The sequence below is a fragment of the Camelus bactrianus genome, chromosome 3 (assembly GCF_048773025.1).
Source record: "Camelus bactrianus isolate YW-2024 breed Bactrian camel chromosome 3, ASM4877302v1, whole genome shotgun sequence".
Lineage (NCBI taxonomy): Eukaryota > Metazoa > Chordata > Mammalia > Artiodactyla > Camelidae > Camelus > Camelus bactrianus.
This window is the reverse complement of record NC_133541.1, coordinates 158508407-158531965: the sequence shown is the minus strand read 5'-3', so window position 1 is coordinate 158531965 and position 23559 is coordinate 158508407. Positions and strand designations below refer to the sequence as shown.

Here is a 23559-nt window from a genome sequence, read left to right as displayed (position 1 = left end):
TTTTACTCTCAGGAAATAATGGGAAGGGAGTTAGGGGCCTTCCTGTACCACCACAGTTCTCTTTTCAGTATTTCAGTTAAGTATACTTGGAATTTAAATGTTTATTTAAGTCCGAAGTAAAATGGACGATGCATTCCTTAAGACAGAATGCTACACTGGTCATTAAAAATCATGCCAGGGGAGATAGAATATTGTAGAAAAACATGTAATAAGCCGAATGGAAAATGGAGATTTCCGCACAGTAAACGGGGACAGAGTGCTCACTGGTTTTTATGACAGAGCTGATACACACTGACGAAAAGAACAGAAAATAAATGTTAAATTGTTAATTTTTATCTCTGAGTAGCGGGACCAGGATAGACTCTTTTGCCCCTTTTTTCAGACTTATTATATTAAATGCAAATTATTTTTCATCTGAAAAAATCATTTTTAGGCGTGTAGTACCACGCATTGGGGAATAATACATGAATACTTACAGAAACAAGTAACTAGGAGACACCGCAGCAGCGCTACACAATGTAGAACGGGCGATCCTGATTAACATCGTGCAGTTACATAAGGACCCACAAAGTGAGAGCACCTGCTGTAACAGGGCGTCGCCCCCTTCTATTTGTCAGTTGTGTCTTCAGGTCTGAGGCAGTTCTGAGCACGGCCAGTGTCAGTGCTGGTGTCTGGATGGATGCTACTGGAGGTGAGGGCACCTGCAAGTGGAGAGGAAGAACAGAAATCATCCTCTGCCTTTTCTGTCTTGTTTCTTTGTTACTTTAAAAGAGAGGAATAAATAAGATAAACTGTGTATCTTCCCTACAGAAATTTCAGTAATGAAACCGTTTTTAAAGTCTTCACAGCTTATATTCTGCCTATAACTGTCTTTTCAACAAAGCATCATATTTATTAAATGTGAATTGACTCAGTTAATTAACTCCCTGTTGAAACATTCTAGTAAAGAACATGAAATGCCGTATGTAAAAGAACCACACCTGCAGTGACTAGCACAGCTGTCTTGACGGCAGTGCATTCAGCCCGCACCATCCTGTGGTCCTGAGCTCCTGATGCTGGTAAGAGAGCACGCTGCCGCCTCAGATGGAGAGATACTGTGAAAGAGTTTGAACTCTACAGTACTGACAAAACATAACTGACAAATCCCAGGTTCCTTTGAGGCTGTCATTTTCTGTTTCTGGCCAACCCCCATCAATGAGCAGAACCACCCCATTCCCGAGCCATGGGAATCATGTGGGAAGCAGTTTTGGAGAAATTTCCAGGTATAGAATGTAACAAACTATACATAGATCTCTGAAAAAAGAAAAGATGCAATATTCTGATTTTGGAAGAAACTCAAAATATTCTCCTAAGCCTTAGTAGCTGGAAAGGCTGGGCATCTCCTAAGCCACTTATTTATTTCGCAGCCAGTGAGCATCTCCCACAAACCCTGTTTCCCTGTGTCTGCTGGGAGCCTCAGGCACACTGTTGCTGTCGATCTTATAAGTCACAAGGCAGACGCGTGTCTCTCATGCCTGCAACCCTCACACAGGCTTGCCTCCTAGCCTCACTGTCTGAACTTGGCCCCATTTCCTCACCTGTTTATTTGGTATCTGTTCTTCTGTAAGCTGCCTGAAATGCTTTTTGGAACATGTCAGAAGATTCAGTGGGTAGATAAATGGACAGATGGACAGGTGAGAAATGGGCAGACAGACAGAGTGACTCCAAGAAAAGGGGAACAAAGAAAATTTCCTATGCAGAACCCTCTTCTAGTCAGGGAAGAAAACCACCACGGAGAAGTGTGAAGAGGCAGGTGGCTTAGGACTGTTTCCTGGATTCCATGAAAAGTCCCACCAAGAGAGAGGGTAGAATTATAAATAATAAAAGAAAAAAGCATGCATGCTTGAAAAATATATCTACAATATGTACTTTCTAAAGAATAAATTCAAATCAGCACGGCCCAATAACACAATCCTTGGGTATTTACAGAAGTGAGAATCCCATCTCCAAACCACAAGGCATCCCTTCGGAGCACTAAGAGTCTACACGGGACGGTCTTAAAGCCGTAATCACAAAAGCTATGCTATCCTGCCCTTACGAGGAATGAGCAGCTGTGCTCGGGCTGCCCATGCGCCATTTACACCCCACAGCACCTCTAAGGGGGAGGGACGCCTAGCAAGCCCGTCTTTGCAGGACAGCAAACAAGTCCGGGAGAAGCTAAGCTGACCTAACATTTCTCCATCTCTCAGGACTGGTCACTCCAGAGCAGGACTCGAACTCGGACCCACGTGTGTAATCACGTTACTACCGTGCTTTGTGTGCTTTTTGTGTGTATAATACATTTGTTTCTGGCATGAAAGGATATTTAATAAATGATCGGTTGTCCTGTCTATCTCATTAGCTCACAATCAATGTTTATAGTGTTGAATTGTACTCTTTTTCCCTGGAGAAAGGAATGGAACGAGTGGGTGTTAGAATGAGGTGGGGCTCCATTCTTTATCTGGTACCTCATCTCATCCAAGTCCCCAACCAGGGAGAAGGAGCAAATGTTCTCTTCATCTTTTAAAGAGAGGGCTCCACTGATGGTGACTTAACTCCAAAACCAAGTCTGGGGAAAGGGCACATTCAGCAACCAGAGCAGTATCACCTGTAGGAAGGCGAAAACAGCTCACGGGAGGGCTCAGGGGGTCAGCCTGATTTAATTTCAATCGATAAAACAGCAACACACTCTAAAAATACTAGCATGCAATCGATTGGCTCTTTCTGGACATCTAGCAATTTTCCACAGCCCACATGTAAAATGATCGTGAACCAGTGAAAGGTAGTGTCTACAGACAAGAAAAATCAATGCCACAGGTAGACTGAAACCCAGGCTGGAGGAAAGGAAGAGAAAGGGCATAGTAAAGAAGTGGGGAAAGGCTGGGGAAATAAAATCATCACAAGGACTCTGAAGCATCATCCAACAATCATACAATCATTCAAGAGAGAGAGAGAGTTACTGAGGTCCTATTCTGTGCAAGATTGTAGAGCGGGTGAAGCAAGTGCGCGGTGACCATTGTGGCAGCAAGTGGCGGGGCTCAAATACACTTCTGATTCTGGTACCTTGCACACTTGTCCTCAGTATAAAGGCAAAAAACAAAAAGTAAAATAAAACTCTGTAAACTCAAAGCATTGTTGAGAAAAAAATTAAAGAAGACCTAAATAACTGGACAGACACACTACGCATATTCCTGGATCAGAAGTCAGAGCTCTTGGAATGGCAGTGCTCCTCAAAGCGATCCGTATATTCAACGTGGTCTCGATCACAATCCCAGCGGGCTTCTCTGCAGAAACTGACTAGCTGCTGCTACAATTCATATGGGAATTCAAGGGTCTCAGTAACCAAATCGTACTTGAAAAAGAAGAACAATTTAAGAGGACTTGTAATTCTCAATTTCAATCCTTACAACTGTATCTCCAGGTGAGATTAGAGGCCATTGTGAAGTTATTACTGTGTTTATCCTTATTTTCTAAATTCTCTACAATGAATATAACTGTTACAATAAAAAGAATAAAAAGTAAAGTTTCTTTTAAAATATACACACCGATTCACTCATTGGGAAAAAAATATTTTAACTATAAAGAGGTAAACAAATATCTAGTGAAAAAGGACTACTTAAAAACAAGTGTGTATTTACATTTTTCATTAATTGAAAACTGAAAAGCACAAACACATCAAGTTTCTAGGGAGACCGATGCAACAAATTAAGTTATTTTCAAAAATTCTAATTGAACAATGAAAACTCAAGAAAGGGAAAATTGTGATTGACACCCAAGTGCAAACACATGGAAAGCAAAGGCCTAGAAATCACAGTTCCTTTAACTCTGATACTAACACAAGAGAAGAGGAAATTCCTCACTAAGGGGACAGTGGAATCCCATGCATAAGACAGCATACACAGTACAAACTGCACTAGAATCTGAGGTGATTTTCTTAGAAGAATTCCAAAGTTACAACATTGCTGAAAAACTATAAAAACACTGACAGACAGAATAAAACACACAGTCATATATATTATATAGAAACATATGAAGTCTACTCCCATGTTGCATAGAAATACAAATATATTTGTTCATTTATGGGCACTGAATATTTTATCCCAGGTAGAATATTTCAACTAAAACAAATAATCAATTATACACTCCTCTTGTCAAATCTACTTGATAAGTTACTCTGCTATGTAACCATAATTTGTCTAACATAGATCTAAAATTAGTGAAAAAGATCTTTGTATGGTTTCTTGAACTCTTCTCAAATTTCCAAACTTAATTTTAAAATAGATCTGAGCAGTATTTCTATATTAACTTTTCCCCCGTGAAATGAACAACACAGTCTGTTGTCAAAATTCTGTCCTTAGAATGATTCACAATCACCGTATCCTAACAAATCTGCTGGACAGCAAGGCACTATCCAGACACTGTGACCAAACAAATGAAACACAAGGAAGACAGTGACCCTATTCTGGAGGGCTTACCGTATGTTTCAACACCGGGTATTTATTTGATTGTTTTGATTGGTTAGCAAAATAAAATCAATCAAGTACTTTCTGCTTTGAGCATTCAGTAAGTCATGACTCTGTTGTTAGTGTCATGAGAAGGAAAGACTTAAGCATGACTTGATTAGGTCAATTAGCAAAAGCCATCACTGGGGAGTGAGTAATAAAGAAGTTAACTGATAGCAATGCTTCTGCCTACAAGAGACCTAAAATAAACCTACACTGATCTCTTTAAGGAAATGAGGAGATGAAGCCCCAATGAGAAAAAAAAAACTAACAAGAAATCAAAAAAGTAAAGACTTTTTCATTAACGGTTCCAGGAAGGAGTGGAGCATGTTGGTGAAGATCACAGATACTTGGGACAAACATGAGGGTCTGAATTCCAACAGCACTGTGTAGCTTTGACACTGATAAGTCAGTGAAATTTTCTGAATCTCAGTCTCCTATCCATAGACTGGGGACAACAACAGCACCCGTCTCCTAGAACGGTCCTAATAATTAAGTTATTTTATATATAAAAGGTTAAATAAAATACCTCAGATATTAAATATTACCACAAAAGCACAAGGAAAAAAGAAAACAGAGATAAATTGGAGTTCATCAAAATTAAAAACTTTGCTTCAAATGACACCATACAGAAAGTGAAAAAACAACACACAGGAGAAAATTTTTTCAAATCATTTATCTGATAAGGAATTTGTATGTATAAAAAAAAAAGGACCTCCTACAACTCAACAATAAAAAGGCAACTCAATTAAAAAATGAATAGAGTATCTGAAAAGTATTTTTCAAGGAAAATATACAAATGGCCAACAAGCACAAAGAAACGATGTTCAATATCATTAGCTGTAAGGGAAATCAAGTCAAAACCACTAGGAGAAACCGCTTCACACTCACTACAATAGGTTATAATCAAAAAAATAGTAACAAGCACTAATGAGGACACAGAAGATGCAGAGGTCGCAGCCGTTGCTGGTGAGGATGTAACACAGCCTGGCCACTTTGGAAAAACGCCTGGCAGGTCCTTAGAGAGTTGAACATTTGGTTTCTGAATGACCAGGCAATTTTGCTTCCTGAGCACACACGTAAGAGAACTGAAAACAAATGTTCATATAAAAACTCCTACAGGAATATTCACGGCGCCATTACTCATCACAGCCAAAAAGCAGAAACAACACAAATGTCTATCACGTGATGAATGGGTAAACAGAGGGGCCCAGCCATACAGTGGAATATTATTCAGCAATAGCAAGGCATAGAGTACTGACCCAGGCCACAACTTGGACAAATATTGAAAACGTTACTCAGTGTGAAAGAAGTCAGTCACAATAGATGCTTCCACTTACATGAAGTAACTCGATTTACATGAAATTTCCAGCACAAGCAAATCCACAGAGAGAGAAAAGTGGCTTTCTGAGGCTGTGGGAGGATGGGGAAGATGGGAATGTCTGCATATGCGTAAGGGGCTTCCTGTTGGGGGGATGAAAATGTTCTAAGATTGACTGGGATGAACAATTCTGGGCATAGAGTAAAAACCACCGTACATTTTAATGGGTGAATTGTTATTAAAACTGGTAAGAAAAAAAGCACCTCCAGCCAGTTACCTTCCCATAGTAAATGCAAATTGCTAAATTTTATTACAGGAAGAAGAAACTGCCCTCAGCATGAAAGCAGGAGTTCAGCAAATGTGAGTTAACAGAAATTGGAAAAGAGCATTTCACTTGAAACAATTGATGAGTGTACACAAATTATTAAGACATGACAAGGAAAATCAGTTTGACATCACGAAGAAGCATTCTGCTTCAAATGCAGATCAAGAATTCGGCAAGCCCAGCTGCTACAAATGACCAGAGAAGAAACCTGGTTCTTTAAACAAGCGCCAGAGCCAACAAGGAAATAATGGTGAGGAAAGCAGGCGGCCGAAAATCTGGAACAGTTTCCTACTAATACTTTCTCCACTGAAAATTCAAAAACAAAATGAAAGTGATGTGATGTTGTGTTGACCTCACGTGAATGGGCTTCCTCCGGTGCTCGACAGTTTTGTAACCCCGAATGAGAGACTCAGGAGAATCATCATGGCTCCTGGGAGTCACCAAATGACTGCCCACCAGCTCGCTGACCACCATCACATCTGCCAGGGTTGAATTGCAGAGAAGAGACCAACTTCTGAAAGGCACAGGAAATATAGACAAGGGAAGAAAAGGCTGCAGTCAGTCCTGGGACAGAGGCCTTGTGAGCAGAGGCCAGAAGTCTGCAGGTGAACATGAGTGGCCCTGGGGCAGAAAGGGACCACGGGGGAGCAGACCTCAATTCTCTTCTCTCTCTCCCTCGGGTAGGAGAGATAAAGTCTGCATCCTTCTCACCTGGAACTGTGGGTTCTGGCTGGCAGAAGTCTTACCAACATGGAATGAATTACTCAAGACTGTGGAAAAAGGAAAGAAAGCGAGAGGGATTAGGGAGCCAACTCCAAGAACCTCTCAAATGCTCCCATATTTATTGTGTATAATCAAAGGAAATAGTCTTTAACAGTTGTGTGTTAGTAAGGAGGAACTTCGTGAAAGATGGGATGAGGCAGAGATTGTAGAATCCGCAATGAGTAAAAAGGCTTAGTTTACCTTTAGGGGAGACATGGGGAGAGGGGAACAAGATAAATTCTTTAGATATCTTCATTACAAAGCAGACCACCAGATCAGCCAGGTCCCTGTTTTGGGAATAATGTACTATCTAACAGCAAGCACGCCCAGCATTTATAGATGAGTGCCTGGGTCATTTCTGTGCAGAAATATTCCACGCAGGTCCGCACAGGTAGAAGTGCCACAACGTGCTCAGAAATTATACCGTCAGCACCCCTGGGCTCCCATGGACTGGTTTCACATTAACCAAACTCATGAGAGACTGATGCAAGAAAACCAGAAATTTAATTTATTAATGTAACAGGAGATGTGAAACTACAAACCAGACTGAAATATCAGAGTTCAACCATGAGTACAGATTCTCCTCAACAGCCCAATCACAGGCAGGCAGTCACATGACAAGAGTGGACAGAAGCAGAGCAGGAAGGGTTTCTAGATTAACTGAATGGACTAAATTTCTGTTATACGAAAAGATCTGCTGCCCAGAAGACATTTAACGCCAATCACAGTGCACTGTCCGTGGACTGTGGCTGAGACACGACTGTGAGCACCTGTGTAACTCTCCTTTCCCTGTCCTTTCTGGGCTAAGTGATGCACAGAGGTACAGAGATCCAGGGATGCAGATACCTCTAAACACCCAAAGCCCATCCCTGGGAGCCTGGAAACCAGACAGCCAGGGTTTAAATACCAGCTCTGTCACTTACTAGCTCTGTGACTTTGGCCAACTTACTTACTCTATCCGTGCCTCAATTTCCACATTGTAAACCTGGGATAACTATCAAACCTTCCTTACTCACTTGTTGTGAAGATTGAAGGATTCATTTCTGTAAAACGCTCAGAAAAGAATGTAGCACATTTTTGGTGCTCAACAAATGTGAATTTAATAAGAAAGTGATTTACAAATCTCCCTTCTAATCATCTTCTGTGTTTCATGGCTAGTCTGAGTCCCAAAGGTAATCCTTATTTCCCCTCTTATAAACTCTTGGGGAGCACCCTTCTGTTGCATCCCACCACCTGTTTAAACTGACGGAAGGGATGCCTCCTCCACAATCTGGTCCATGGAGAGTGTTTTTCCCTTCACACCCCTGACCCCTGGACAACGGCTAGCCCTCCTCACACTAACAGATTGAGGTGTGAGTCCGGATCTACAAGCAGGGCATATGAAACCTTTCCTTTCCCTCCAGTGTTGGCCACCATTGGGAAGCACCCGGGATGCTCAGCTCCATGGCAGGCAGCCCTGTGCATGATGGGGCAGATCCTCTTAAGGGAAGGCTCACTGTGGCCCAGAGCTAACTGGGACTGCATGAGTCTATAGTTCTGGGGCACAGTATCATGACACGCATTTTCCCACAGCCCTGAAGTTCATGGAGAACGTGGCTTCATCAGTAATACAGGAGCCATTTATTGCCTGCCTGTTCTTCTGTGTCATCTCTCAGTTGGCTGCTGGAGAAAACATGTGTATATGTATTGGGTCCCATTAAGCCCCAATATATATGAAGTAACAAAAAATTCTGTGGCTTAACATTGGTTCAGGGCGACTGTGTAACTGTCCTGACCCTGCTGATGCTAAATTATGGGTATAGGAACTATGGAACCTCCTCAAATATCTTTCAGCATAAAACCAGCTTTTCTTATTTTCCTGTTTCTTAGTAACTGCCAAAGACTGTAAAATGATGGCTTCATACAAAACAGGAGCTAAACTTTATGAGCCCTTTGACATTCCCACTGTGCTAAACACTTTACATAATTTCTAATTCTCACAATTCTGCAAAGCAGATACGAGCGTCCCCATCTCACAGACGAGGGAAAAACTCAGAGCAAACTAATTCAGGCTCACGTGGCTCAGTGGCAGCACGTGCACGCAAACCCAAGACAAAAAACTACACCCCTTCTTATATGTACAAAATCACCTCCCAACAAATGATACACAGCTGCTGGGTCAATACTCAGGGAACTCAGTACACTTTCCAGCTTTAAGGTGCTCCAGAGGCCGCTCTTAGCTGCTTTATAAAATTCCGGCTCACTGGTTGCTAACACTGGAAGAAAAGACCGATTTTGCCATTGTTTGCACAGCAAGTCTGAAATGTTCACAGCGAGATGACAGAATAAGTCTAAGACATAAGCAGAATAATTTTTCCAGGTAGACAGACATAATGGACATTGTGCTATTCTGAAGCACTAAGCAACGGAATCAAAACAAAATAACATTTGTTAAACCTTCTTTTGCAAAAGGAATATTAAGACTGTTAGAAGGTGCAACAGCACCACCTATGGCTAAATACACCTTCCAGGTTGCTGGGAAAGATGCAACACAAAAATTGCCTGTTGGATCAGAAAGAAGAATCAGATAATTATATCTTATTTAGCACATACTGCACTTTGCTTCGGGGAAGGGAGGTGTATTCAGTATTTAATCTGACATTGCTAATACTCCTGAATATAAACAAAAGACACAGGCTCATGGAAACTTCTTAGTAGAGGAAAGAATCCAGTCCAGCCACTTCATTTTACAGGAGGGGAGACTGAGATCTGGGATCTGTCCTCCTGGCAATCAGCAGCAAATCTCTCCTAGGCCTCATGTCTTGCACTGTAGCAAAAACCAACAGATCTGTTCTAGGCCTATATTCATAAAAGTCACGTCTGTATTTTTCCAACAGTAATTAATCTAGGTATCTTGCAAAATACTTCTCAAAGAGCCAGGAAAGCATACAAGTGTATTGAAATTCAAAAACATTTATTTGCACATTAAAACAGCATGAGATTTATTCTATTAATAAAAGTGACTTGTCAAATCAATATTTTGATATTTTAAAACCTATTAAGAGTGCAGAAAAATAAATCAAAATTTTCTTTAATCACAAAAGAGAGAAGCTTATTCCCTGAAAATGATCAATGTAGATTTTTCTAAACTTAATGATTCTGGTCAGATTCCTACGAATTTAAATGTCTGAGTGGATGGTTACACGGCAACATGAATTCTGAGTTGTAACAACACACATTCTGTGTAAATAATATTCAAGGCCGTCTGCTTAAGGTGATTTAACTAGTCTCTGTCTCACTAGAATGATAAAGATTTCATTAAAACTTCATACTGCACACACACACACAAAACCCTGAATCCTTGTTACTTTAAGCCATATTCATATATTCATAAATATGCATATTGAATATGCATCAGAAACAAGCCACCCTCTTTAGTATTCAGAGTTGATCCTTCTAAACTATCTGTCCTTGTGACAGCATATTTTTACTAAGCAGCTCTTGGGTGCCTCATATACAAGGCGTCCACATCTCACAGTCAAACAAGGTAAAGGGCATCACTCAAATTTCACAAATGAGGAAATGTACTTAAGCCATGAAAACAACTTACATATTCATCATCAGGAAAGAAAAGATTAAAGATTTTACTTACAATATTCACTGACAAAACTTTCCTCCATACTAAGACTACATAGAAACAATTCAGTCTTTGTAAATTTTTCTGTCAATAAGCACCACTAGAGAAAAACAAGCAACATCATTAGAAATGGTTGGACTTTCAAAGTCCACTCCAATTTTGCAGTATAATCATTTTTAATGTTTTGATTTTAGTGTTTACAGAGCACTAAAATAAAAAAAATATAAAGTTTTTAACTCATTGCCTGAGAAAGCAACATTTGTGAAAATGTACAATTTTAATTTATGCCACTCTGTCTAACATTCTCACTGGTGTCTCTCCTTTGAAGGCTTCATGAAGCTGAGATCGCTAAAATCGGTCATTTATGGACTCACAGGAGTTCGTGAAACCACTCAACTTGGGGCTGATCAGAGGAGCCATTGAGAATGCATCCTGTGCAGCCTGGGTTCCAGCCCTGAGCCTGCCAACGCCAGCTGCGTGAGATTTGGGACAAGCTGCCCCGTCTCTCAACCCCTCAGCTGCAGAAAAGGAGACACTGATACCTACCCATAAACACCTGCTATGAATTAAAACATGAGGAAAGCATTTTAGCCTTAGGTAAGTGTCCACTCAGAGCAAGCTTGGTCATTATGATGATGAGGATTACTTTTAATAAGTTAAGGCAGACCAAAAATTAGAAATCACCATAAAGGAGAAACATTTTATGTCAATGAGCATTTCCTTTTGAATGGATTGCAGAATGTTCCATTGATTTTTTTAATAAATCAAATTTTGTCCACTAATTATAGATTTACAGGTTCATGGACAAGTCTCCAGAAAAAGAATTAGAGGTCACTAACATCTGCATACAAAGAAAGTAAAGTTTAAAAAAAATCAGGGGGGAGATTATACCTCACTTGAGAGAGTATGTGCTCAGCATGCATGCGGCCCTCAGGTCAGACACCAGTAACTCCATTTAAAAACTTTTTTTTTTAAGAAATGGAGAATTAATTCAAAAAGGTGGAGGAATGCAGAATTTTTTTAGAGAATCAACTCAGATTTAAGATGGGGAAAAAAATATCCATTTCTCACAGGAAATCTTGAGAACTATGTAAACCGGATCTGAGTTGTCTAATCTTTTAACATTATTCATGAATTCATATTACCAAGTCTTAAAACTGCCTGATAACCCACAGGGGTGATCCTGATCATAACAGCTGCCAACACGGATCGAGCTCCGGCTACGAATGGTCTGTTCTGCCATCTCTGCCCCTGAGGCCTCACCAGGCTGGGAGCACTAAATTCGGTCATTCATGAGCATCACGTGTAAGTCCTCCCTTTGTGCTTCTCACTCCCTCCTCACCAGACCCTCTGAGGGAAGCACTGTTATCATCTTCCCCAACCGAAGATAAGGCCACTGAGGCACAGAGACTAAACCTGCTCCAGGTCACATCGGCAATAAAGGACGTCTATAATTCTGCTGTTCTATTATTGACAAAGGAATCTGACATATCAATTCAAGGGAGACTGTTAAATAATCAAGTCTGTCAGGTCTTCACCTCAAAGAGCAGATACTATAGATTCCTGACGTAGGATGAGGCTGCCGCCACATACTGACTCAGCTTGAAATTAATATCCAAGATGAAGCAGCGGATACATGTAAATATTCACGACTGTCAACTACGCTCTCGGGGCTGGGCCCTTCACTGCCTGAAGGGGGGTGAAATCCCCACCCGTGTCAGGGAGGGAAGCGCAGCTCTTCCGGGACTCACCCAGGATTCACGGGCTGTTTCCCACCCACAGGCTGTCCTCAACGATTAAAAAGCTCTCAAGAATTTTACACCATGCAAAACTAAAAGACGTTTCTGCAGATGGAGCACTTTCTCAGGCTTAAACCTTTTTTGCCTACACTCAGCATGTGGGAAAATAACACATGACTCTGCAAAGTCTCTGACCCTCACCACTCATAGGAGTAGAATGGCCTCAGCACAAGATGACTCTTCACGGATGAGAACAAAATAAAGCCGCCCCCAACCACAGGCACTCCCAGAGACAGCGCTCAGCAGTCTTCTGCACACTCACGGTTGTGCAGCCCTCACCACCATCTATTTCCAGAACACTTCATCATCCTAGAAGAACACCCCTGCCACTAGCAATCACTCCCCAGCCCCCCTCCACCCAACCCCTTGCAACCATCACCTGCCTTCTGCCTCTGCATGTGCCTATTCTGGGCATTTCAGATCACTGAATTCAACAATATGTGGCCGTTTGTGTCTGGTTCCTTTCACTTAACGTGCTGTTATCAAGGCTCGTCCAGGTTGAAGTGGTATCAGCATCTCTCTTTTTTTTTTTTTTGAAAGTGTTAAAGTTTATTAGAAGGTGGTAAGTACTATCAAAAAGAGTAGAGAGGAGCATAAGTGATTGGGTTTCAAAGGGAAAAGTGCGGGTTGAGCAGTCAGTGTGGACTTCCCAGAGCAGGTGGCCTTTTTCATATTCCCCTATATTTATTTTTTCTTTTTTATTCACTTTTACGTCTGAATAATGTTCCACAACATGGAGATACTACATTCTGTTCATCCATTCAGCAGCTATGTATGGACGAGCTCCAGACGAATGAGTGTAAGAGGTGACTTGGCAGGGATGGCATTTAAGCAAAGGGCAAGATGTGCTTTCAAAAAAAAAAAAAAAGCCAACAAACAGAGGCACAAAGAAATTCAGCGCGTTTCTGAGAAAGTGCATGCTTGCTTCACGATGACTGCCGTGCAGGGCTGGGGGGGGGAGTGACAGGAGACACAATGAGGGAGTAACCTGAGAATATTCCCCATGCAAGCAGCTCAGCCAATTCTCCTCCCTCATCCTGTATTTTAGAGCCATTTTTGATAGGTTTTCTATTTCAAGTAACAGTACTTAGTTACACATCTGATCATCTGCATCAGATCACCTTACCTCCAAGCCACAGAAAGTCATTCACTGACTGGAGCAGCTCCAAGACATAAAGGTGATGGACCAGGGAGTCCTGCAGCATCCCGACCTGCAGGCACAAACCCCCACATGTTCCATGGTGATGTCCGGAAAGTAAAATGCATGGAAATATCTCACTGCTTGTGCACGATATCTGCCCCCAAATTGCCCCAAAATCATGCTGGCAAAGCACTACTGAGCCCTCTCACTACAAAAAAAAAAAAAAGAGAGAGAGAGAGAGAGAACAGAAAAGAAAAGAATAAAGCTAAGAAGGCAAATTTAGGGTCTTCCATTCAAAACCAGCAAACATCACTGCCAGTAACTCAGCTGGAATGGTCCTGACTTCAAAAACCACTGCGCAGTTACATTGCAAACGTGATAGACATATATGTATTCCACGTAGATGATATTACAGTAGGATTTTTCTTTTCGAAATTTCCAGTTGCAACATTAACACAAGAAAGATTATGTTTCAGCTTTAAAAAAATCAATTATTTTCCACTTTCTTAATTTTGAACCTATTATTATTTTATAAAGGGTGCTATGCTGCAAATTATAAACCAACTATTTGGCTTCTGCCAACAAGACCTTTATGACTTCACTATTTCAGAGCAAGATTTAATGATGCTTTGAGAAGTGGGTCCTGGGGCGCTCACTAACAGCTCTTTAAATACTGACAAGGATGTGCTATTTAAGTAATGCAAAGGCTCTAACTCTACATTAACTCAGAAACCAAAGAAACTACACCAAAGCCTTACTTTATCATTTTTAAATTTTGCTATTCTTTTGAATATTAAATTTCTTAAAAGATAAGATTTTTTTTGAGAAACACAGCAGCTGTATTAAATTTCCTCTCACCAAGAAAGCAATCTTTATCAAGAATAAATACCCCTATGGAAATCCAAAAGACGGGACGTTTCTAGCTAAGTGAACATGCAGATCTCAACACAAGACTAAATCCTATCAGATCTCACTCGAACGAGCTCAACAATGTCCTGTGCTACCCTGAAACTTAGCTCTTCTCTTCCAAATATTGGCTGAGCTAAGATCATCACACAATGCAGGGAAGAAGAGAAAAGTCCACCTGGTTGCATCCGTTTTCTTCCAGCCACAAGGTGCCGCTAGGGGGTCCCCGTTAATAAGCTCTCCCCATGAGGAAATCCAGCACTCACACTGGCCCTGCCGTCCCCAAGCAGCCCCGACGCCCCTCTCCCACTGGTGGCCCCCCAGTCTGTCAATGGTCTTCTAATGACCCTCCCAGTTGGTGGCACTCTCCCCCTCTTCCCTGCTTCACACACACACACACAAACACACACACACACACACACACACACACACACACACACAGCCAGGACAGCCTTCCCAAAGCACAAATTTGATTACATCACCCCCACTTCAAACCCTTCAGAGGCTCCCTGGTAGATTTCTAGCCCCACCCCCGATGCTGCTCGCCCAGCCTCACCTCAGTACCCAGGTCCCCAGTGACCTCAGGCGCCCCCTGACCTGCTGCTACTTCCCACTTGCCTCCAAGCCCATTTTGACTGTTTGTCAAGGGAGACTTCCTTCCCTCGAACCTCTACACTTTGGGTTAGGTGCCCCTGCTGTGTTCCTAGAACATTCTACGCTAAGACAACTTCTGACAATGCTAAGCTCTCAAGAAGCAATACATTTTGCTTACTACTGTGAGTCCACCCTCTCTCCCCTGGACACTCAGAATTGCATGTGTTATGAATAAATGAATGAAGGGGTGGGTCTCAAAGGGACGGGCAGAGCTGCTCTCGCCCACCCCGACTCCTTCTTTCTGTAGAACATCAGAAGCAAAACCAGGAGTACCTCTCCTGAGGGTCACTTTCTGCTGACACACTTCACTGCCTCTTCTGTGTCAGTTCTAGTAAAAAACCAAGCTCCTCCTTAGCCCTCCATCCCTAGGCCCACTCCAGTGTCCTCCCAAGCAGGGGCACCCTCCACCCTGGACCACACAGTGCACTCTCCCCGAGTCCCCACCCCACAAGCCTCCAGGCCTCTACCCGGGCAGCTCCTGCAACCTGAGTCACCATCTTGATTCCTTCTCCTGGCTGACTCTTACTCTGTCCTCATAACTGAATGTAGAGCACATTTCTTCAAGGAAGCCCTCTCTGATGATGTCCTTTAGCTCTTGGCTGGGCTCCCTCTACAGCAGGACTGCTTGGCGACCAACTGGTGTTTGTCCACCTGCTCCTCGGAGACCATGACCTCTTGGAGGCCACGTAGGAAAAAGGAGTGAGACAACAAGAGGGGTGGGAAGAACAAAAAGCAAAATCACAGCCCAAGTCCCAGATTCAAGGATTCTGTCTCAGAAGAAAAGAATAAAATGTTTCATACGTATGTCATTTGGCTATGAGTTTTGTGGCTCATGGAAAGCAAGAGGTTGGTGTTCTAGTCTAAAATCCAAGTTACATGCAAAGAAATGTACATATTCATATCCAAAGGAAACCAGAGCTGCTCAACAACAGTTTGCAGTTAAAATCAAAGGAACTTTGATAAAGGAAATCTCTCTCTCTCTCTCTCTCTCTTTTTTTTTTTTGTATCATATAGTTGTAGAAGTATTTGTGTAACTAAGTGATGGCTACAGCCTATGATTCTGCACTGGAGTGTTTGGGGCTGAGGAAGCCCAGATTACATGCACTGTGTAAATACAATCACACCAACACACTGACAGGCGCCCTAGTGGCTGAGCTGAAGTTCCAAAGCAGACAACCTTACGTTGCAAGACAGCTCTCATTAGAAAGTAAGGAATGCAATATTCTGTATTCAATTACATACGTTATATGGGCCATTAAGCGATAGTGCATCTTGTCTAATGAAACCCCAAAATAAATTCTTAACGTCGATTTTCTCCATCTGACCCTTCTTTGCTAACTTTGGATATCAAACCCTCACTCCATACGGAAAGCTCAGATCTACGCTGCAGCAGGTTACATCCCGTGGAAGAAAGCCTATCAAGGGAGAACTGGAGAGTTTCCCTTCAGAAGCTGCTAAGTCTGGTTTTGCACCTGTAAGTCATTTGCAACCACGTCATCGTCAAAAGAGTAAGACCTTACCTCTGTGGGGCGAAAATCACTGCGGTGCTTCTGAACCATTAAAGAACACTGAGCTTTGTGAAACAGTCCTGAGGCACTTAAATCGTACTTTTTGTGAAAGGCTCCAAAACTGACCCAATTCACCAATCCAGGTACAACAGGGAGGTACCGGAATTAGTAGATAGAACATGCCCTTGAAGTCTGACAAGGCCCTGCTTGAATCCTGCTACAGCATTGACTAGCCGCTAAACGGACCAATCCCTTAACCCCTCTGAGAAGGCTTCCCAATCTGCAAAAGGGGGCTGCCACCGCCCACCTGGGGGACATGGATGTGAATGCAACACGCAAGTAGTGCGGCCGACTGGTACCTGACACGAGGCCTGGCTAATTTCCCTCCGCTGCCCTTCTCCCCCTTTAAACTTGCATTGTTCCCCCTGGTAAGGGTCAAGCCCCCGGACTTGACTGCCCGATTCTTCTGTGTATCCCCGGATACATGCCTTACCTTTAGGAGGCCAGAAAAAGAACTATCTCCTCCAACGTCACTATCAATGTTCTTAAGAGTCTGGGTTTTTTTAACTCTATTTTGCAGGGAGACTATTCCAGAACTGTCCAACCACCATTTTCCACTTTGGCTCCTCTCCCAGCGCCCGTCCCTTCTCACCTCAAATCTTCTGTCTGCTGGCCTTTTGTTCGTGGGAAAGAGAGTCCGCTAGGGTGGAGACTCCCTAGGCCTCTGTCCCTCCCTCACAGGTGAGTGTGACTACCTTCTCAACACTCCTCACTCCGACTCCATCTTCCGAGGAGGTTCCCCTCCTGGAACATGCAGCCTCTGCATCATCCCCAGACGCGCACGCATGGCCACAACCCTCCATTCAGATTTCTTCCTGGGTGGCCCTGCCCACCCCCAAGACCCTTAAGGATAAATGCCATTGCTCTGAAAATCCCAAACGCCACTGAGTGACACGCCAAAGCTGCATGGTCTGGGCTTTCCTCCAACCCAGGCACAGCCCTGACCCGCCTCAGCCTCAGTCTGCACCTCTCGAGATGAGCTCATCCACCTGCACGGCTGTGAACACCAGCTAAGAATGACGACTCCCAACGTGTATCTCTAGTCCGGCTCCTGCACCTGAGCCCCGGGGCCATAGACCCGAGTGCCTCTTTGAAGTCCTAACTTGGATGACAAATGGAATCTTAAAAATGCCTCATGTCCACCATTTACTCTAGAGTTCGATTCCTGGCAGGTACCTCCCAGGCTCCAGATTTTAGTAACAGACCCAGAACCCACCTAGGTGTTTGAGGTCACATTCAATTTCCCCTGTACCTCCCCCCGGCCCTGCCCTGGAATCAGTCTTGTCATTTCTATTGCTTAGCCAGTCTCAAGTCTGGTTCTGCAAGGACCACGGATGGAACCCCACAAGCTGACAGCAAGGTGCAGTGCATCACAGTCCTCCGAAGAGAGCTCCCTGGAGGGGGAGGAATCTCCTGCCTCTGGTCACCTCAGAAGGCACTGGATTCTCACAAAGGAGGCCCAGGAGAAGGGACTCAAGGTTCTCTTGTGGTCTGAACTTTGAAGGTCCCGAAGTTTGGGGGAGTTCCTAGTTAGCAGACACACCTGCCAGTGAGCAGATGAGGATGGGGGAACCCAGGCAAGGCTGTTCTCACTCCGACCCCTGGGCTCTCGGGAGCCACGGGAAAGGCCTATGTTCAGGGCACAGCCCAGCCTTCACAGATCCCAGCCTGCATTTGCCAACCCAGAGAGCCTAGACTCCTACTTGCGATTCTTGTGATCTGTTCCCCCCCAGAATGTGATGGGCTCTTTCAGAACGTCTGGCCTGTCTCAAGCGAGACCAAGTCAGTGAAGGATGAAGTGTCCACAATTGGACCAGGGCATGAAAGGAGAAACAAGGTCTCATGGCCAGCATGACGGTGGTGGCCAAACCCTTCCCCCGGGTGAGATGAACCAGGGTGTGGGTGAGATTGCAAGGTCACTTCACAGCTGAATAGGGTGTTGGAGACTCACTACCGCAAATTAACGACACGGCCGTCAGTGGTGGACGTCAGCTGCAACAGACACGGAGTCAGCTATTTACTGCCATCATGGGTTAATAGTAAAGGCTGGTGCAGGGAGGACTGCATGGCTGCTGGAGCAAACCACAGACCCGGCTCTGAATGCCCACTGGCTGGAGCAGAGAGGAAGCTACAGTCCCCTTTAGCGGTCCCTGTGTCCACCAGATCCAAGTGAGCCAGCTACTTAGGAGAAGGCCATGTTGTTCTGATACTCAGAAAAACCAGCCTCGTAAAGGGAAAATAAGAGTGGCATGGAGTTTAGACCCGCTCCTGCCTCTCTATGAAGGCAAAGTTAAGTAAATGGCACCGGGAAAGTGAATGAAAAAACAAAAAACAAAAAACCGGTGACTGCTTCTTCCAACAGCATCCCCTGCAGCTGCTCACCCCCGAGACTGCCACTTTCTCACCAGTGACCGCCGGCCAGGAAGCTCCGTCACGCACGTCACACAGCGACAGCCCTGAACCGCGTGCCAAGCACGTTTGTCTAAAAGCCAGAATCAAGGAAGATGCTGCAGATTTTGACATTCCAAGTTTAAATACTCCTTGAGAAAAATCCCTCAGCAGCCGCCTAAATCAATTCACATCTCACTTCTTCAAAACAATCAAACAAATTTAATAAGGGCGCATTTGTCACCAAACATAAGGAGGACCAAACTGGTTCCTCAAAGCAAGGATTTTAACAGGTATCAAACACCAGTGGGTGATGTGCTAACAAAGCAAAAATTCCAAAAATCTAGAAAATAAAAAAATGACTAGGATAATATATGGATCAAGGCAACTGTTAAGGTTTTTGCTTTTTAAAGCGATGGGGACAGCACGGAGGACAATCTGGCTATTTCCAATGCAGGGTGTGCACAGTCCACTTTTCAGACGCAACAACATGCTCACAGGGCGGTACAAGATAGAAAGGGAAATAGAAAAAGGAAAAGAGGAACAGCGAAAATTAGAAACACATGAGAACAAAAATAACTGAGAGCAATTACAAGAATTTACGTGAGTTTGGTGAGGACAGGGACGAGGGGACGGTGAGACCCACCCTCACCTATTGTTCCAGGGAAGGCAGGGGCCTGAAGCGAGCGGCGCTGCCGGGGGACCCCAACGTGGTCAGCGCCCCAAACCTAAACTTCACCTAGATGCGTGTAAACAACTTTTGAGCTACAAAATCTGGTCGCATTTCAAGCTGGACAATTTTACTCACTCCCACCAAGAGTAACAGGAGAGAATTAGGCTCTGTTCCTGCACCAAAGCATTGTTTAAAAAAGTAATGACTGTGTAATAGTAAAAGCAACAATGGAGTAAAAGTGACTGGAGGAGAACTTACATGACCCGAGCTCACAGTCCGCGTTATCTCACTGACGTTCAGATGCTGGCTGAGCCCTTATGGTACCAAAACAGACAGACCCACCAGGAGGGAGGTTTAATGCGCTGCTGTATTTTGATGCCGGGAGCCATGCCTGGTACACAAGGTTCTGGGTAAACATTGGTGACAGTGTCAACCACTATGGGCTAAGCACACAACCAGCTACTCCGCCAAATACCAAGGACAGACTTCAAAAGGCAAAAACAAGCTGGCATTCTCTGGTGGGTCTGCAGAGTCAGAGCCAAGCAGTTGCTGAGCAAACATGTCACCAGTGCCTCCTGTGACAAAAGAAGGGGCACTGGTCCGGGGGCTGGGGCAGGGCTCCAGGCTTCCACTGCTCACCCACCATTTTGTCCAGGGGGAGATGTTGGTCCCTGCTTACGTTGCACCGATGTACCGACATTGACTGACGCCTGGGGACTCAGCAGGAAGTGACAGGTGACGGGAATGGAGCCAGCCTGGGAGTGGCACGGTGCTGGCATCTGTGTCCTCAGCTTTACCCAGGCCAATACATCTGCCAGCTCATCTACAAGAAGCAGAAGGGGAGAAAGCAGTGTAGATCACGGGGCCCTGTGAGGACAAGTCCTGGTTATGGCCACGACATGCCTCGCCCCTTCCTTAAGATATAGAGGTATGTCCGGGGAGGAAGTGAAAATTCATCCAGAGCCCGCCAGGCACCACAAGCAGGTGGGACTCGGGTCCCCTGTGCCTGTCACTCACAGGACTGGTCTGGACTTTCTTTTTATCAATTTTCTGGCATCTTCTCCTCTAACTTACCAACAACCAGAAAATAGAATCTGATTTTAGACTCACAGAGAATCGCAGAAAACCTCCTCCACATCAGGCCCGGCAGCACGTGCCAGGCCCTCCGACCGTCACCTGTGGGACCGCCATGAGCCCTCTCCAGACTCAAGGCCCGAGGCCGTAGGTCGGGGGGGCACAGATTCCCACACTCTCCCCAGCAAAGGGGGACCACCTCTCGGCAAAGGCATCTCACCTTCTTCTGCCCAAGGGACATCTCGATAGATACACAGGGAAACAGAGCAGAATGTGGGGGGGTAGGCAGCCCAGAAGAGCTCGTCTGCACTTCCAAGGCAAAGTGGGTCCGTTGACCTAATCACAGGGAAAAAGTGAGGACGAATATTTCCCTGCTGTGCCCCATGCTCCGTGACACGCCTTTCCCTGCATAAGGAGCTCATTTGGAAGCCCCTGGCAGTGTTTCTGTTGTCCTAAATTGGCATGGTGGTTGTCAGGCAGGGAGAGAGGGCCTGAGCCGTGCAGGTGCTGGACCTGGGAGGCAGGAGATACTGGCTCCACTCCCAGCTCAACCAGCACCTCATTCTGCGTCTCAGGATTCAGCATGACATCTATAAGCAAAGGAATGAGACTGTCCCAGGACATGCTGTCCAACAGGAATGAAATGACAGCCATGTAAAGAAAGTTTCCCAGTTGCCACATTTAAAAATGTAACCCCCCAAAAAAAAACCCTAGAAACTGATTTTAAGAACATATCTTACTTATTCTACAGTATGTAAAATACTATCATTTTGACATGTAATCAATAAAGAAAGAAACAACATAGTTTACATTCTTTTTACTAGACAAGTCTCAGCGTCTGATGTGCATTTGACCTACAGCACATCTCAGCTCAGAGCAGCCTCCTCCCCAGCTCTCCTAGCATCAGTGGCTTTGGCTACTCTATTGGACAGCAACTCCAGGGGTCACACCAGGGGAATTGGCTGAAAAGCGGGAGTAAGTGTCCATAATAACCCTAAAAGAATCTCTCTGAAACAAAGGCGGATTCACTTTTAAACGTCTGAAAACCGGCGGGTTTCACCTCCCTCACGCCTTGGCTACAAGACAGCCCTCCTCCTTGCTGATCCCTTTCTGGATGTAGGGAAGCAACCCTTCACACAGCCAGGGTGTCCGGGCATCCAGGTAGAATTTCCTGCTCTCTGTGTCCAATCCCACAAAGTCCTCCTTCTCAAACAGGATGTAGAGAAGGAGGATCTTATCCCCAGTCTTGTCGGATGCACAGTCCAGCCACTTGGACTTGAGCATGATGAAGAGAGACTCAGTGAAGTCCTCGATCCTCTTCTCCACCACCCGGCAGTCCTCGTAAATTGAAGGCCACGTCGGTGCGCGGCTGCTCGGGCACCTCCCCATGCAGCACAAAGACAAAGAGCCGAGAGTCATAGAGCGTGGTGCCATACAGCTCCTCTGCACGTGGAGCTTCTCGAAGGTCTTGGCCAAGAGGCAGTCGGTAATGATGACAAGGCCCACGACCTTGCGGTGGGTCTGGAAGTCGCTCCACCCATTCTCGGGCGCATAGTGGTGACTCTAGTGGATACAGAGTGCCCACTGCGAGCCGCAAGGGATGATCTGCCTCACCAAGGAGATTCGCTTATAGATGCAAAAGAAATTCTCCTCTGAGATGATCCCCACAGGTTGGACCACCACGGGGAGAGTCTGGTGGTCCTAAGCACACTGCACGTAGTCAGGGATGTTCATGTTGCAGGCCCTGACGAGAGGGAAGAGGAGACCGAGGTACATACAGTGTTGCGGGCTGCGGGCCTCACTGGGTTGCGGTGACCTGGTGTGTACCAGTCAGAAGGCAGGGGAAGCCCAAGCAAAGCCGGGGGTACAGTTTGTCCTCAGCGTCTGCACATGGCTACCGCAGCTCGGATCACATTACGCGGCTTTTGGTCTAGGCTTCCGCCCTCTGCAGAAAAGGGTCATTTCTTGTTTTCTGTTTCCAAGCACCTAGCCAGGCCCTGATGCAAAGTCAATGCTCAAAACTGCTGAATAAAGGAATGAATAAAGGAACTGCTTCCACACCCCTCAGCAGGATATAATGCAAAGAAACACAGTAGGATCAAAAGACCTGGATTTCAACTCCAATTTATTTGAACTCCTAAGCTGCAGAATACTTGATAAGAAAACTTGCTTTGGGGAGGAGAGTACAGTTCAGTGGTAGAACACATGCTTAGCATGTATGAGGTCCTGGGTTGAATCCTCAGTACCTCATTTTAAAAAAAATGAAACAAATAAATAAACCTATTTACCCCCCTCAAAAAATATTTTTTGAATTCCAAATTCAAGAAAAAATAAACACCTTGCAATTGACACAACGTTGTAAACATGAGTATACTTCAATTAAAAAAAAATCCTTGCCTTACAAGAATATATCTGGATTATGGAACTTTACAAATGTAAAATGCCTAGGTTACCACCTGCATAAAAAGAAGGAAATGTACAAATTTACTGTCCCTCATTTATGAGCTATATTTCCTTTGGGGGGTTTATAACCTCTCAGAGCTAATTTTCTCAGATTAAAAAAAGAAGGAAACATTACCGGATTCTCCATAGTGCTGAAGAATCAGATAAACATATGATAACATCTGACCCACAGAGTTTACTCAATAAGTGCTTGTTGAATGAATGAATAAACAAGCAAAGTGAATGCTGCTCCCCGCCACAGAGCATCATGTTGGTACTGCCTGGAAATTCCAAGCCCACGTTTCACCCGACTCTACACTAACCATGGGTGACCTGGGCAGGCCTGTGTGCTCCTCTTAACCCCAGTTTA

At 44.4% G+C, this 23559-nt stretch overlaps 1 long non-coding RNA gene across 1 annotated transcript in view; it reads right to left on the bottom strand.

The window, feature by feature from the left end:
• The window catches only part of LOC141577211 (uncharacterized), a 48698-nt gene that overhangs the window by 21559 nt on the left and 3580 nt on the right, over positions 1-23559 (bottom strand). Inside the window, exon 2 of the long non-coding RNA XR_012506026.1 lies at positions 477-701. This is a non-coding gene — a long non-coding RNA (uncharacterized LOC141577211). The remainder of the gene's footprint in view (positions 1-476; positions 702-23559) is intronic.